An 18,390-nucleotide genomic window follows, 5' to 3' on the forward strand; every position below is an offset into this window, starting at 1 on the left:
AAAGAAGAAAACTTACTTTATAGCTAGAATGGAGAGCTGATCCTATTGTGACTCATAAATAGTAATTACTTTTTGAAAGCAAAGGGTCTTTTTTACGCTACCTAAAACATTCATACATTAAAGTCACTACTAAAGCAATTTCACGGGTACATATTCGGAAGAACTGCAGAACTGATAAAACCCGCCCGCTTAGCTCAGTAGGTAAGAGCGTTGGCCTACGGATCACAGGGTCGCGAGTTCGGTCCTCGGGCGGGGCGCATGTTCTCCGTGACTATTTGATAAACGACATTGTGTCTGAAATCATTAGTCCTCCACCTCTGATTCATGTTGGGAAGTTGGCAGTTAACTGCGGAGAACAGGTTTGTACTGGTACAGAATCCAGGAACACTGGTTAGGTTAACTGCCCGCCGTTACATGACTGAAATACTGTTGAAAAACGGCGTTAAACCCAAAACAAACAAACAAAGCACAACTGATAAAAATGGAAAGAAAAATTGGGGTCCTGATTCTCTAGTCGACATTTTTCCTGACACATTTTCTTATTGCGAAGTATAGAGTCGTTTAAAACAAGTATAACTAAAAAGCGTTGAACACCTTGATATTAAATGTGCCTTGGCTCCCACTCTGATTCTAAGCGCCTGCTCTGTGTCGCTGGCTCCTCCTCTTTGCCAAAAATACATATAGACCATAGTAATCCGCCAACAAATTACGTACATTATACACTAATAAGACATTCTTTTCAACAACATACGAACAATGACTTTGAAATCAATGACTTGTGTTAATTAGGGCAAAATACATGGATATATGTGCACTTTCGGTTTAATTCGGTCTTATTTCATAAATTTCAAAAGTTCTCACGTCATTAGCGCCGCCTCGGAAGCATCACTAGCTCTTTTTTAACTCACCTCCATAAAGAGTGGGAGCTAGTGTTTACAGCCCGCCCCATTCCTCTTTCGGTAATCAACACCGAACTTATTACACAGTGTCCGCACGTACGTCTGGAATAAACAATGTCTTATATTTCGATTTTTTTTTCAAGTTAAGTATTTATTAGTTTAATGTTTGATATGCATAAATATAGTCAAACTTTCTACAAATATCATCTAACAATAAGGCAAAAACTGGCCTTTGAACAAAGGTGACTTGAATTTTAAAGTATCCTTGCTCTTTTATCTCAATGTAGGTTTCTTTTAGGCTTACTTTTAGCAATATCAGAACAATGGTCTTTCTTGAGAGGCTTATCCTTCCAGAAGGCGGGATAAATTATGTTTGGTGTGTTTCATGCATTGAACATCTTAGTCTTCCTCATCATTTAATTTTAAAGTAGTATAGAGCCCATATTTCTGATTAGGCATTATTTTATCAATTGATGACATCTGAGCTAAGTTTGAAACTCAGTCATTTCGGATGAAAAACTACGTAAGTCTGAATGGAAGCACAACCTTGTGTATGCAATACATTTCATTCCATAAACCGAAACTTAAATGTCAATTTCGCATATGGGTCATGATCAGTCAATAATTAGGTCACAAAATACAACAATAAAAATCCTGCTTACACTATAAAGCCAATGTTTTTTTCTCCAACATTCATGAAACCCCATCAAACTGTCTGTTTGTCTAGGGTCTACAACAAAGACACCAGTATCGTTATATCATCTTCTGTTCTGTCAGTGTTACGAACATTGCTTTGTTTGGCACGGAGTTTCCGATTGCTGCATCTTGCAGCAATTTTCGTATTTGTATCTTTATGATTTCAATAGACACCAGTTTCGTGAGCATCATATTAAACTATATTTAATGAAGATCATTTCTATTAGACGAATAATTGGTCCCCGTTAAATGTTACAACATGGTTTTGGTAAATCATTATCTCTAAAGTTGAAACAAGTGTTATAAAAGCAGAAAAGTGGGATAGTAATAAAATGTGCCTGAAACATACAGTTGCTGCTTATTTGGAACACACTACAGACTGATGGTATTTTGTCTTTTGTATACCTACGTTACTAGTATAAGTTTTTGGAAACTTTATAATTCATAAAAATTAAAAAAGCACATTCTTATCCACGAAAATGCAAGTGTTACGGTTTCGTTAGCATTAACAAAACGAATGTTATAGGGACACATTTCCAGCTTCATGGCAATTTTTTCCAAAACTTTTTGAAGTTCTTTCATTTGTAAGAAGCGTAGCCTCTGTAAAATATGCAGACAAAATGTATAATACATGTAGTAAACATTCGATACAAGTTTATTAGCATAATAAATGCACGACCGTCCAATTTCAATTTCGGGAAACCCGTGTATGTGTGAAATGAACTACCGATATTCTATATTTGCAGAGATATAGAGGAGATTAACATTTGCTCCTATGTTGAATGTGGTAATTGAAATCTACCCCAACAAGGCGCATTTTATGTGAAAAGGAAGTAAAAGTTCAGTTAAGGAGGAAGGTTTGCTACAACCCGTTTTGTGATAAAGTTGCAAATTGTAATATTTATAACAATACGGGTTTGAGTGCTTATTACAATTTGAAATGGACATCACAACCCGTTTTGTAATAAAGATGCAAAATGTAAAATTTTCTCAGAGTGTGTGAACGTATTTGTGTCAATGTTCTTAGGTTCACTATGTGAATAAAATTGAATGAGGTGAAGATGTCAGGTGGCGTACATTTAGCATGTAATTTTACTCATTAATTGAAACTAAAAAGGTTATTGGTGAGCATAACATCAAAGACGTTCCTACAAAATGGTTAAGAGTGCTTATTACAAAGTGAAAATGAACATAGCATCCTGCTTTGTAATAAAGTTGCAAAATGTAATACATTTCTGAGTTGTGATGTCCATTTCAAATTGTAATAAGCACTCCAACACGTTTTGTTATAATTATTACAATTTGCAACTTTATTACAAAACGGGTTGTAACATAGGTTACTTTAATATTTGTATGTGCGCATGCCCAACCGGAAGCTGACGATTTACGACGACGACAAACTAAATGTGTTTGTATATCCATTCTTCTGGAAAAAAGTCATGAACCTGTCTCTGATCTGATGCTTAATGGTGTAATAATACAGAAATAATGAATAAATTGCCACAGAAACGCTTCAAAACATTGTTGCCTTAAAATGACGTCATTGACGTCATGACGTTACATGTCAGTTACCGCGCAGATTTAATAGCTTTTATTTTGAAAGTACGTAATTCTGTGCATTTTCTTTATTTGAACTATTTCTTGAACAGCCATTACTTGCTGAAATATTTCATGAGTCTTTCGCTCTGAATAATGATCAATATTTTGCTTCTTTTGTGTAATTATATTGAAATGTTATATGGAATGTAAGAAAATAGATGATGGTAACTGATGTTATTGGAAATATAGTTGGGTGAAAGGTAACTTTATACGGCCATTTACCGGCCATTTTCAAATAAAATTGGGCAGTTTGACTTGTAATAGATATTTTTCAGTTTCCGTGGATAAATTGTTACTTATATACTAAAACTAAGCTCTAAACTGTTTCAAATTTCAGTAGAAAATTGTGGTTTCTTGAATTAAATTGATGTTACCATGGAAACCGTGACCTATATCTAAATGTAAAATTCAAAAGCGTTGACATTGGTCTATTTAAGGAACACAGCTTCGGCTTTTTATTTTCATTTCAACAATATCCATGGGAATAATAGCAGCCTGCAGAACGATTTTTCCTTGAAAAATGTCAGACGAGGGGTACTGCTGTAAGTATTTTAAGCTGTGAAATTTGTTTACATAAATACGAGTAAAACGAAAATATTACTTACGTTAGAAATACGATGTTTTAAAGCTACATTAACAAAAAAGATAATTTTATTTAATATTGTTTTATAAGAAATTACGATTAAAAACAAAATATAAGCTATGTTAAACATCTCTGTTGTCATGGTTACTTGTAACTTTAAGAAAAATAGGGTACCATGTAACATGCTTGGTATTTTGCTTATAATATTACCCAAATATACCATGTTGGTCATTAACAAAATAGCACTGAAGCCGTCGAAAACCCCGTTTTCATACATATTAGTTTAAAAATGAGAGAAAATGCGTTACCATGGAAACATGAGCCCCGCGACATATACATATAGAAAGCTAACGCGCGTACTGGTAAAATTATCAATTATGCAGACTTTTACGGTTAACAATGAAACCAAAATACACGGAAAAGTGAAAAATATCCGTATTTTCCTTCTTATTTCCATATAAAATATATTTGGAGGGTCATGTACTTCAAACTTGGATAATAATTCTACTCGAAGGGACTGAGATAAACGAAATTGAGATTGTAGAAGTTAAAACATTAAATTACACGAAATACAAAAAAAATACTGCAGTTCAACTAATTTGAATTTACCCTGGTAACAAGGTAATCTACCTCCTTGGTGTACATAGATTAATATAACTAAGTTATTATGTAATGATAAGTCCGTAAAAAAAGAATGAAATCGAAACTGCGCACTTTAACAAATGGGAGAGAAAATATTTACACAACCGTTAACTAACTATGATACCTGGATCAAACTTTAGGAAAAATCTCCATTAGTTCGAACAAGGATATGTGATGTTTTGTTGGCTTTGATTGAACTTAATATACATGTTTCTGTAATCATGGAAGATTCAGATGTTGACGACGCTATTGCAGAAAAAGTTCAGCCTCAGCATTTACACCGACGAGTTTGTAATCAGCTTAGAGTAATCAGTGATGATTTACACACAAAAATGATAAAGAATTGTCTGATATACTTTTAGATGGCATCAGAAATCTCTTACCCAGAGAAACAATTCTATTTCTGCGTGACTTTGTGGATTACATTAGGTGAAAGTAAGACCATAACTTATTGATAAATTTCATATATCTTATTATTCAGTGTGATAATATTATGTAAATAAATTTGGACAAAGAAAAGACTACATAGTACAAAAAATATGTACATTGTTAAAATGTAGTGTTACACCATATTTTCAGAGGTATAGGATAAAATGACGAGATACAGATGGAAAGAAAAAACTGTGACGTGGCAAGTTTATACTACAAGTGTAAAATCTGGAATGACTGTCAGAACATTAAAACTACAAAATCAGACGAAAATGCGAAACGGTTCATAAAGAAACTAAAGGTCGACAAAATGTTCGGATATTATTTATATAGGTACTGTTTCTGCTGGAAAGTTCGAAACTTCAAATGTTTTCTTGATAGCAATGTTACAGATGCTATGTATAGTTCGACCGCGTGTTTTGAGCCGTGACGGAATAATACACTTTTTGAGTTGGGTGATATCGGTATTCGGTCCATACAAGCTGAAAAATCTCTATAAAGTAAATTGATATGTATGTCTTGTTTACCACGAACTTGATTATATCGCTGACGCAGTTAGTAGAGCGTTAGAATTACAAACTCCGGGGTGCGAGTTCAAGCCCAGATTACGCCCATATTTTTTTCTCGCTTACATTATCTTAAAAGTTTGAAGTCTCTGTAAGAAAGTCAATTTATATATTTTGATAATATTATTTGACATACTTTTTCATTCTTTCGATATCTTTCATATATTATGCCAGTTTTTTTTTTTCATTTTTATTCATGTCACATACTTTCAACTTTACTTGCTGTGTCTGTTGACGACTCTTCAGCTGTGTCAGTCTCCGAGCCAGATGATGTATCGGAATCCGGGTTAAGCTCGATGATCACAGGTGCTGGTATATTTCGTTTCTTTCATCCTCTTTGATGCAGGTTCACTCGATTCTGCAGCAACACGTTTCACTGTCGCACGGCTTATACCGGTTGAAGTGTTGAAACACGCTCTATGCTGCGAGTCAATGGGATCTTCAACCCATTATTTGTCTTCTCCTCGGCGCAAAGTGAATGAACATTTTTGGCGAGCATCATCACTATATTTTAACGTGTTGAAGCCATGTCGCGGTAACTAAAGTCAATAGGCAAGTAGTTTTGACTAGTTAACACATCATTAACAAATCGAATCAATGAACTGCATATTTTTCTCATGTAATGTGTATCGAAACAAACGATCATAAAATAAATAAAAAGATGTGAATTCACCAAGGCTCGAACCTCGAAAAGCAAGTTTCTTAAGCCAACGCCATATTCTTTGGTGTAGATTCAACGATTATTTATACCGCTTTACTATGTATTACATATACGTCCCTACATTCATTTTTCTGATACGAGTGAACGTTCATTTAAAAGTATGATCACTGGCGCCAGATCAGAAAGAAATGCCCCTGTACATGTTATACCCTACCCCTAGGTATTCTATAAGAACCATGGTCGTGAACGGGAAAATATACTAACCCATTTCAATCGCGTATTTCATATCTAAAACACGCAGTTCAGTAAATGTGTACTATTGATATTAAACAAGTGGTAATTTATCTTCCGTTGTGTACCGGTCACATTTTTTCAATAGTTCTTATCTTAGAAAAACAACGTGTAGTTTACAGCTTTTTCACAGGTACACAAAAAACTTGCTTGAACTTCCCTGGTGAAGTTCCGTTCTAGATTATAGACACACTCTGATTGGCTGATGTGAAAATGTATGTCAGTCGTCATTTTACTACACGTGTACGCTAAAATGTTTATATGCAGGATAAATGTGCAAAATGAATTAAATAAACAGAATAGATGTATAACTATGTATGATTTCAAATTCAAAACCATATACAAGATGAATTTCATTCATCATTTCGAGTCTTATCGTAAAACTGTGAATATATTGCATTCTGTTTTTGTTTGTTTACATTTCGCTTAACATGTGCACACTGTCGTGACCTCTAGACCGGATGTTCATTAGGGAAGTTCACGCAAGTTTTTTTTGTAACGTTGACTAAAGCATAAAATATACGGAGCATCTCTGCAATATGGAATATTGAGACAAGGTGACTGGTGCACAATTGAAGATAAATTATCGCTTGTTTAATATCAGTAGTACACATTTACTGACCTGCGTGTTTTAGGTATGAAATACGCGATTGAAATGGGTTAGTATATTTTCCCGTTCATGACCATGGTTCTTATAGAATACCTAGGGGTAGGGTGTAACACGTTACGGAGGCATTTTCTTTCTGATCTGGTGCCAGTGAGTATGATTATGTGAACAAGGTACTTGTTAAAAAAGGCCAACCAGTAATTAAACGAATCAATAAAACAAAACTAAATAAAGTAACAGCGCGTTTCTTGTGTTTTCTTTTCGATTACTTTCTGAACTCCTGACTATCCATTATTTTTTTTTAATTTTTGCTGTTAAGCGATAAGTTTCCGTTGATAAATATAGATTCATTATCATGACAGTTGTGTACGTGTTCTTTCGAAATTGATTATTAGTTGGTTCAGCTTTTGGTTTCTGACAAAACGTTTCACGGAAAAAATTAGAAAATTGAATGTTATTATTTAAATTGGCGAAATAAAATGTGGTTAAGTCTGTTGACTTACAATTTAGTTTTTCTTTATGCTTTGGATTTAAATTTGGTTGTATATCTACAAATATATAACGTAGTTGTTTCTAGTCAAAGGTTTTGGAAGATTTCCATGAAAGATACTGAAACAAAATATAAAATAATTGTATTACAAGTTATTTGTGTACAAATATTTGCTTTGTGTTTTCACAGTGATTGCTAAATTCAAATTGTAAATATTGATATTACATATAGCAATTGAAGTTCATACTTTATTACTATGTTTTGTGCACATCAGCGATGCGACCTAAGTGCTTACCGCAATATACATATCTGATATATGACTTTCTGAAATGAACATTCTGTTCGTTATTCTTTGTTTAGTCTCTATGGTCTCTATGGAAACGTGTAAAACGTTCAAGGGAAATGCATTTGCAATACCATTGCAACACCATTTTGTAATCATATAACATTCTGCGATCATGTTTACTTAAGAATTTAGTTTGGGAAGTAAAGTTTACATTTGACTTTTACCTACGCTTTTTGTATATTTTTGTATTTAAATGGTACAGATCAGACACTATGATCGAAGCAATCAATGCGATATTTCTTTATTTTGGACGTTCTTTTTTTACTTTACCTTTTCCTTTTCAAGACAGAGATTTAAACAAGATGTTTTAAATGCAAAACAGTAGATATATGTTTCGCAAAAGTGGAACTGTTATTGGTTTTGTTTATTTCTAATATTTGCCTGCAGTTAATTGGCAAATAGGTCATTTTGTCTTCGGGTTTTGTGTAGGCTTCCGTCTCTGAATCAGTGTTTTTATCAATAAATTGCGATGCATTAGTATGTCCTTTTGAGTCTAAACTGGGAACGACCGTATACAGTGAATTATATCAGAATATTTAACGGGGTGATCAGATTGATAGACAGGTGATTCTACACAGTCGTTTACACCATAGTCAGTGTATTGTTTCGTCTTTTAAATGATGTACAAATTGACAAAACACACATTTTTCACAAATATCTAATTAATCAAATAGCAAATTTTCCTTCAAAGATACAGAAATAAATATCAATTACAGAAATGAAACTAAAATATTCCAAAGAGAACCTTTAAGCAAAGTAAAGTTACGTAAGTGTGCAATTTGCACCTCGCAATTTGGACAAACTTGCAATAAAGTAAACATGAAATAATCGTACATCTAGTAAATACTAAATAAAAATATAATTAAGAACATGAAAAGGTAAAAAAAAAAATATTAAAAGTTTTCATATTATCACTTTACAAATAGTATGTGATAGTAGAATAAAATGAAATATACAAAATTCAAACATGTACTTGTATAACACTTAACGTCTCTATGTGGATAAAATTTATGGTCACATGTCTTGCAAGTTAATATTTACCATCTATATTTTACTGTTCAATATATTAAAATGTCTCGGTATTTGTTTCACACGTAAATGTACTAAAATAATTCAAGAATTCAATTCACTACGCCACTCAGAAAATCTTCTTTCTTTCTCCACATCTGGAGGACTACATATTCTTTATTGTTTGAACATTATGCTGCTGTTGTTTTGCGTTGATATAAAAGAATAAAATATCTGCCTTCATGACTTCAACATTCAATTATCGTGATTACTTTTTCTATCTTCAATACACGGTTGTTTGAAATAACGTATCAAATGAGTCTCCAGTCGCAATATATTATCGCAAGAATAATGGATATATAATTATACCTTATGGTGCACTACAACACCTGTTCACAAATATAGACATTTTGTTACATGCAACAAGGGACAAATTATATTGAACTTGAAAGAAAGGTTATTAAACACTACTGGAACCATATTACAAGAGGGTCATGATGGCCCTACATCGTTCACCTGAGTTTAGATGTTTCATTTAACAGTTTAAAAAATGCTGCTAAATAAATGCGTAAACCATTTGGACAAACTTGAAAAGATCCATGCTAGGACATAACTGACCATGTGTTGTGTAATGCTAACCAGATTATTAGAGTTAAATATTGAAATTTGTATGAACAAAAATAAGCATGTGGCTCAAATTTCTTTGCCAAAGCTTCAAAAACAAAAATGTAGGTGAGTAGGTCACGGTAAAGATATTAAACTCTGTACGAAAAATTAAACAAGTGGTTCAAATATCCTTGTTGTAGCTTCAAAAACATAGAAAGAAGGTAAGTATGTCAAGGGTAAAAATATTAAAGATGAGTATGGAATTGTGTATAAAAATTATACACATGATCCAAATGTCTACGTTGTAAGTTCAAAAACAAGAAAGTAGGTCAGTATGTCATAAGTAAGACTATTCAATATGACTTTTGAAATTATTGTCAAAAATGTTACACGTGGTTCAAATTACTTCGCTGTAACTTCAAAGTCAACAAGCTTTTCATTTGATACAACCTGATGACCTAGTTTTTGACACACATGACCCATAATCGAATTTGACTTAGAGGTCATCAAGACAAACGTTCTGACCAATTCCCATGAGTTTCAAACTTAAAGGGGGGAACATTCGCGGATATACCAGATAACAGTTTATAGAAGGTTCTCTATAACTTTATTATCCCCGACTATTAACCTCTACTGGTCTGAAAATAAACCAGAGCTGATAGCTGGCCACGCCTCCCAGGGAAATTTAAATTCAAATTTTCTCCTGACAGGCTTAAACTTTTTTTCTCAAAGTCACCTTTAAAAAATTAAACAGAATCAGATTTTTGGATAACATGTTGTAAAAACTAACAATGTACAAGCGTGCCATTCTTTAGAAAAATCTTTTTACTAATTTAAAGTAATTTCAAAACAGAGCTCCCTGATGTGAAGCATGTATAAAATTATGGGAAAATCTGCCCTAGCTCCATTTTTTGGCTATTTACTCCAGTTCCACCTTTAAACTATGGCCTGTTAACATAATTTTCCTTTGATCTGGCCTTCTGACCTTCTGAACCGACATGACCCAGTTTCAATCTTGACCTAGTGGTCACCAAGGCAAACACTCTGACCTATTCTCATGAGTTTCAACCTTAAACTGTGGACTCTAGAGTGTTAAAATGCTATTCTTTTGATCTGGCCCGCGGACCTAGTTTTTGACTCCGCATGGCCCAGTTTCGAACTTGAGCTACATATCATCAAGACAAACATTCTGACCAAAATTCATTAAGATCATTTAAGGTTGGTCTCTAAAGCGTTAACAAGCAAATGGTGATGGACGACGCACGACGCCAGACGACGGACAATTACTGGTCAAAAAACACTCCTTGAGCACTTCATTCTGAAGTGGGCTAAAAAAATATTTTAAAACAAATTTAAAAAATAATAAAATTTGGAAAAAAAAACAATTAATGATTAAAAAAATGGAAAAAGAAACAATAACAAAAAATAAAAAAGTAATCAAAACTAAATAAAAAAAATAAAAAAGTGAAAAATTTAAAATTGTAAAATAGAAATTAAAAAATTGTAAAAAAAAATTGAAAAAAACTAATTAAAAAAAAAATTGAAAGAAAATAGAATGAATAATAAAAAGATAAAAAATAAACATAAAAATGTTATAAAAAAAATGTAAAAAAAGGGGTTTGCTGTATAACTCTATGTTAAACCAGTGAGCCCCTGGGCGGGGCCAATTTTGACCCCAGGGGCATGGTTTGTAAAATTTGTTTACGGCTACTATATTATGCTAAATGCCAAATTTCAAAGCCTAGGACATTATAGATTCAGACACGTACAGTGGTATGTAGTTTATGCTTATTCAAGAGAATAAATTCTTACTCCATAGAACAGTACGCTGTGTTAAACAGTTTTCTCCCTTATTCTATATGCATTCATGAATACAGTTTAGCTAGTTTTTTTTTCTATTTTTAGATCTAGGGATCAAGTGCTCCTATTTGACCAAATTTGGGAGAGGACCATATAATTACGCTACAGACAATGTTTAACGCAGGCCTATCAAACGGTTCATAAGCAGAAGTCTTTTAAAGGTACTTTTATGTTAAGCTCTAGCAGCCCCTTAAACAGGCTACCATATCAACCATTTGAAGAAACTTGGTAGATGACCATTGATGCTACAGAAAAAGTTTAATGAAGATCTATCAAGCGATTCATGAAAAGAAGTCGTTTAAACGTTTATCTATTTTTCAGCTTTAGCGGCCTCTAAAAGGAACAAAGTGCCCCTATTTGATCAAACTTGATAGAAGACCTCGTCAGGATGCTACAGACTATATTTGGTGTTATTCTGACAAGTAGCTGTGGGTAACGGACGCCGGACCATCCACCTATACTAATAGCTTATCCTGAACCTTCGGTTCAGGTGAGCTTAAAAGGCGAAAATTAATGAATTGTATGAAAACAATAAAAGACATATTTCTGTTAGATATCTAACTATATGCAGTGCATCTGTTTATTCCTTAAATAAATCTCTAATAGAATACACGAAGTGAAATTTCTTTTTGAAACATGCTGCTAAGATGTGAGCATTTTTAAAAGTTAAACGTTAATTATAGCGGTCTATTCCTATTCTGTTACTTACAAAGATAAACATCACAGTTTGTTTGTGTTTGTTTTTACTTTTTTCTATATATAAGAAAATGTTCTTATTGTAAAAGGTAAAAAGAACACAATATGTAAGTTACGTTTGATGTGTGTCAGATAAAACAACAATATTTAATACAATAATTTATGGTAACTGTGGTAACAAAAACAAATAGAAATAGAAAGTAATATTTGGCCTTTAAATGTTTCCATATGAAATGCAGTAATTGCAAAGTTTTAAGAAAACAATGAAATATACATTTCTGATAAGGATCTAACTAAATGTGGTAGATCTTCTATTCCCGTAAAATATCTCCCATAGAATATTCCTTAAACTCCTTTCTTTTAAATTTGATAAACCTATTCTTTTCTCGGTAGTTGCAACGATTGCATAACAATCATTTGTTATATATGAAAATTACTGATGTAAGTTAGTTACGTTTGATGTGTGTAAACTATATAAATAAAATATGGAAACAAAGACAAAAATAACAGCAACAGCAATATATATTTTGATATTGATAAGGGGAGAGTAAGGATAATGCTCTCCTACTTTAAATATGAAAGCCAGGATGGTTTGTAAATGAAACACAGCGGTAGATCACAAAAGTTCAACAACTCTTTCAAAATGATAATAGTAAAAGTAATAGTTTCTAAACGGACTGAGCACAGCACACACGTCGGGGCCAAATCCCACCGACAAAAATGGTAGTTAAAAGATATAATAAATTGACTAAATTAACTATTTCACCACAAGATACATTTGATCAATATCGCATAAATATAACAGAAAGCGAGTAAATAAAACCACATAAACTAATAAACAACAATTTCAACAAATATAATTTTAAAAATGATGACAAGAAGCAGGTTAAAATGAGGAATGTCAATTTTGAACAGCAAAACTCATTTTAAATGACAGCTTTAGGGTTAAGCACGTTAGAAATACACTCGGAATGTTACTAGAATTAAACATTAAATTTAAAAAAAAAGATCATCAAGGGTTTGTATAGCGCTATGTTGAATTTTGATCTAACTTTTATATAACTAGATCAAAGGTAAATTTAACAAGGCAATATCAAGTTTCTGCCACGAGTGTTCAAAAAGAAGTGAATGAGTCAAGCCTGTAAAAGGAGCCAATTAAGTTTGATTTCACGGGTAATTGCTACTCTAGGAAGTTACTTCTAGCATTCTGTTTTGACACTGAGTTTATATTCATGCAGAGCATACACTGAATAATTATTTTACAGAAGTATTTTGTGTGTAGGCTACCCTTTATCTGCCACTTTTTTGGTACGAAATGAAAACAATTCTTTCACTTCAGCCCTAAATCGTGATCCGCTCAAAAAGTAAATGAAAAAATTTAAGCATGTATTTGAGTAAAGAAGGAATCTGAAATTGTTCATCCAAAAATATATGTTGCTTATCTGTTCCACCCCAAGAAATCCCTGAATCTTATAAACCATGAATACTATATTGATAGGCATCACTGTAGCTATGAAAGCAATATTAGTGAAGACTAGTGTTGTAGTGATTTGCCAAATGTTGACGCTTTTAGACGAAACGTGCTTCATTTTCCTTTTACAAAGCTGAACAACAATGATAATTGTTGCAACTAAAATTATGATAAATGGGAGCATAAAAGCCAACATAACTGTACTCAGATCAAAAGCGTAAAACATTATATACTCATTTATGAATACACAGTCCCATTCTCCGACAGGCGTTAAAGCAGTAGCTAGGAATGCAGAGAAAGCAAGGAACGTCATCCATATTCCAATCAAGACACGTTTGGCATTACGGAATGAACAAATGACCTTGACCTTATGAGGCATAGTGACGCTCACAATTCTTTCAATTGCAATGAGAGCTAATGTCCATGAAGTATTCATCGCCGTCGTGCAAAGCAACGCTAAAAACAGCTTGCACCGTATTACATTTGGAGGAATAAATGCTGCGCCAAACACGTACATTCCCCAGTCATAAAAGGGTGATGTTGCCGTCTGAAGAATTTGAGACACTGCCAAAGATGTTAAGTACATAGATGTTGGAAATGTTCTGTTCCTTTTTTTAGTTAAAACTATTATAATAACTGTATTCCCAAACAAAGATGAAACAACAATTATTATCAGTCCATATTTGTTCATGATATCTCGCGCTGTTTCGTATCCTTCTGGCATATTGTAAACGTATTCGTAAAAGTAATTGATAGATGTTGAATTGGTACTTGAATTCCCGGCGCCTTGCTCCCTTTCTGCGTTTGTTCCACCCGATGCTTCATTTGAATAGTTTGTCACAATCATCAAGAAACACAAAAGTAAAAATAGTGGCTTCGCCATTACTACTCGTGCTTGATCTAGCTCTCTTGAATCAGTAATACCGATTTACCTTTCTGAGATGGACTGCGACGCAGGCCAGCATATTCAGACTTATATCTATTATAATCTATTTGCAATATCATTGTCTACTTAACTGACATACCTTGTAACCATAAGAGAATAGTTGTAATCCGAGAGTGTTCAAGAAAAAAACTAACATTACTCTCAAGAGACTCTTAAAATGCATTTGAAAAAGAGCAACTGTACGAGGGGTGATAAATAATCATCAAAAGGTGCGGTCTATTCGTTAAACTTCATTCAAGTTTGCTTAACGGCACATCTTAAAATATGCAGCGGTAGCTATCAGTAGGTAATACATTGTAAAAGATTACAATTTTCTTAATCCAGAAATTAATTTTGAACGCTGTTTATACCTTTCTTAAAAAATAGTTTTATATGTAAATTTGAGCCTTTTCTCGCTAACAATTCAAGCCAATCAAATTCAGCTTATTGTTTTGATCTCTTCACAGTCAAATTCTTTTCTACGCCGGTTTAATGTTGATATAACTATTTTGTTTGCTTCTCAGAAACGCTAAGCTAATTTGAAAAAAAAAAAATCATTCCTCTGGACGGGAATTGATAGTTTTGCTTTAAACAATAATAACAAAATTTCCTTTAAAAGGACATCCTTCATGCTTGTGGCAACGTTAAATGTCGCAACGCCGCTAAATGTCGCAACCACCGTTAAATGTCGCAAGGTTGACGTTAAATGTCGCAACCACCGTTAAATGTCGCAAAATCGTCTGCCGCTAAATGTCGCACCTTTAACGTTAAATGTCGCAAAAATTTGCCCACCGTCATATGTCGCAACACCAACGCTAAATGTCGCACTTCCTATTTGACACTATGAATATCAATTCCTTGTGTATATTTACTTTTTGAGGGAAGAATAATTAACAGGTTTATGTAATACAAATAATTATCTTAATGATAAGTACTGTTATTTATAGCAACAAGCGGACCTTGTTGGCCCTAGATCGCTCACCTGAGTTCCAAACCTTGCTTGAACAGTCACGCAAGAAAAATATTTATTATTTTGTAATAGGACCAGTGTTTTAGGACAGAAATATTCTGATGTTTCTTCTAACTAAATACGATTTGGTAATGATGTTGTATGTTTGTGGGGGTTGGGTATGGTTGGAGAACGGGGTGAATAACGACACAGAAATCTAAGACACAAACACTGGAGGTGTTTGGGGGGTGAGAGAGAGGGGGTTATGTGTGGGTAGGCGGAAAAGTAGGGTGATTAGGAGAATGAGACTAAACAAAATAATTTTAAGTGACTAAAAGTAAAATAATATCAAAATTCCCGCTTTACTTAAAAATGTACAGAGGGCCACATTGGATCTTTCTCCGCCATTGAAGTTTAATATTTACCTTATGACTTTAAATGTAAACCTCCAAACAAAGAAATATAATCCAATAGAAAATCTTCGTACGGTTTTCTACAGCTGGAGCAAAACATAGTTACAGTCTTCGTATCGCGTAGTTAAACATCGTGTTGTGTAACAGGTCCTGATCGCGGCCCGAGCCGATACCCCACCCCCAACCTCACCCTTGTTGACTTAGTAGTGACTTATACTCATCTAGGTTACACCCGACTATTTTGGAAATAATATTTTCGCAAAATGTAGACCCAAAACGCCCCAGAGGCGAACATTTTACACTTATATTTCAAAATTCCCCAGGGGGGAAACCCTTGACCCCTCCAGTACCTTAAAATTAAGACCAAAAATGCACCAGAGGCAACCATTTTATATCTGTTTTTCAAACTTTCCCGGGGAGAGCCCCTGAGCCCTCGAAAATGGCAGGGATAACCCTCCCATGCACCGAAATTTTGAACAAAAAATGCAATAGAAGTCCAGCATTCCATACCAGTATTGTGAAGGGGAAAAGACCCTAACCACCTAAAATAAGTGGAGTGCCCCTCTAGTGCGTTCCTCATAAAATAGACAAAAATGCACCACAGGCCAGCATTTCATACCTGTACATAAAAAACTTTCCCACAAATACGGATAGAGGAACCCTGTACCTACCGCACGTCGCCGGTGACACTTTTGTTTTTAACTGGTGCCCCCTCCCCCCTCCTCTATCAACAATTGCTGGCCCCGGGCTGTTGTGTAACGAAATTTAGGTCGACTCAAGACATGCCATACAACGCGCGACAATACGGAGCGCGAGCTTAATATTCATGAGCTAAACAGGACTCCATAGAATTACATAGTTCAGACATGAAATAATTTTAGTACTGCGGCGAGTACTACGTTAGTGCTCAAACCTTTATATATAAAAGATAAAACGTACGTGTGGTGCGGGACCACTGAAAAGCAAACGTGCAGATTAGAGTGAAAGGTCATTTTAGCCCTTCCAAAATCAACACATTGCATACTGATGCATGCAAGCATGCATTACCCAATCTTATCTCTAAGTTGTAAAGACTGTTCAACTTACCTTATTTTGCTGTGCGACATTTAGCGTTGGAGTTGCGACATATAACGGAAAACTACAAAACAAATTCCTACATTTTTTCATATTACAACTTTTGGATCATGGAGTCCGTTCATTAGAAGTGTGATAGAGTTCCGCTGAAGCCGGTGCTAGGGGCGTGAGAGGTATTTCACATTTCAACAGGCTCAATCAAATTTAGTCTGCTATTATTCTGCTTGGTTGCATTCTGTGCTTCCAAATGATCTATTTATAGATTTTATTTACTTCATAACTAAAGCAGACGACAGCTTTTTAAACACACATGTTAGCTTCGTAGAAAGTTAAATCCTAAAAGACAGTACACAATGTCCAAAAGGAATAATGGGTTTCTGTCATGCCCACGAAATGCCTTTATGGTATTCGAGACATTTAGCATAATGAACACTCAATGGAATTTCAGAAATGACAAAAACACTTAAAATTCTCACATTACCAAGCAATTTCACAAATGACAAAAACACTTAAAATGCTCAATTTTTATCATTTTTAACGTTGCAATGAGAATTTTTATAAAACTCAAGATAGTCATATTTTACCATAATGTCTACATAAAATTTTACAGATAATGATTTTGATATATGTTACAAAAGATTTAAAAGGATTGTTTAAAAAAGTGTTACATTTTCATATTAAACCAGTAGCGATTGAGATTGGCCTTTTGGAGAAAAAAAAAAAAGAGTCACAGAGGGTCTGTCTATCTGTCTGTATCGCTCACTTAAAATTGGCATGTACTCAAAAACAGAAGAAAAAGATGTTTCAAATATGTACGGTATTTAAATGTAGCTTTAAAGTTTAGAGAATATTAAAAAAAAATAAAACAAAAAATAAATTTTGATAGACGAAAGGGTACAATTAAAAGAAATCGAAGAGATGTAATGCAAGAAGAGACTTTGTATTGGCCACATAAAGAAATAATATGTAAGTAAGAAAGTCTTAGGGTCAAAGGTGGGTGTGAATTTCACCCTTTTGTTACGTAAACCTTTCCGGTGCCTAAATTGAATAAACGTATTTTAAACTACATCGTCGTGTTTCTAAGGCGATGCTGTATGTTTTAATTTGCCTATTTTTGTGTATATTTTCGTCACGTTCGCATACACATTTAACGTTGTATGGATTTTATACATCATTGTTGCATTCACCGAAGGTGACAGTCCCCAACATTAAATCGCTCCTATTGGATGTACGCACGTATTTAGTGTACAATATTTTGACTAAATTTAGGGCTATATATATATAGGTTTAACATAGGTTATAATAATGTACATTCAATGTGTGAGATTTAATGCAGGTGGCAGTTTGAGTTGGACCATTGTCCTTTATTTTCGTGACAGATTATCAGAGCAGTTGTTTTAAAGTAACAGAATTAAAGAGTTTACCCAAAATCTATGCCACGAGGAATGAGTTTACAACAGTCTTCCTTTTTGTTTGACTGATAGGGCTTAAAACTATAATATTAGTATAGACAACTTTTTTCAGGAAAAAAAATGAATTAAACTGAATACCTTTTCAATAGAAATGTATCTTGTGCGCT

The sequence above is a fragment of the Mercenaria mercenaria genome, chromosome 12 (genome assembly GCF_021730395.1).
Source record: "Mercenaria mercenaria strain notata chromosome 12, MADL_Memer_1, whole genome shotgun sequence".
Lineage (NCBI taxonomy): Eukaryota > Metazoa > Mollusca > Bivalvia > Venerida > Veneridae > Mercenaria > Mercenaria mercenaria.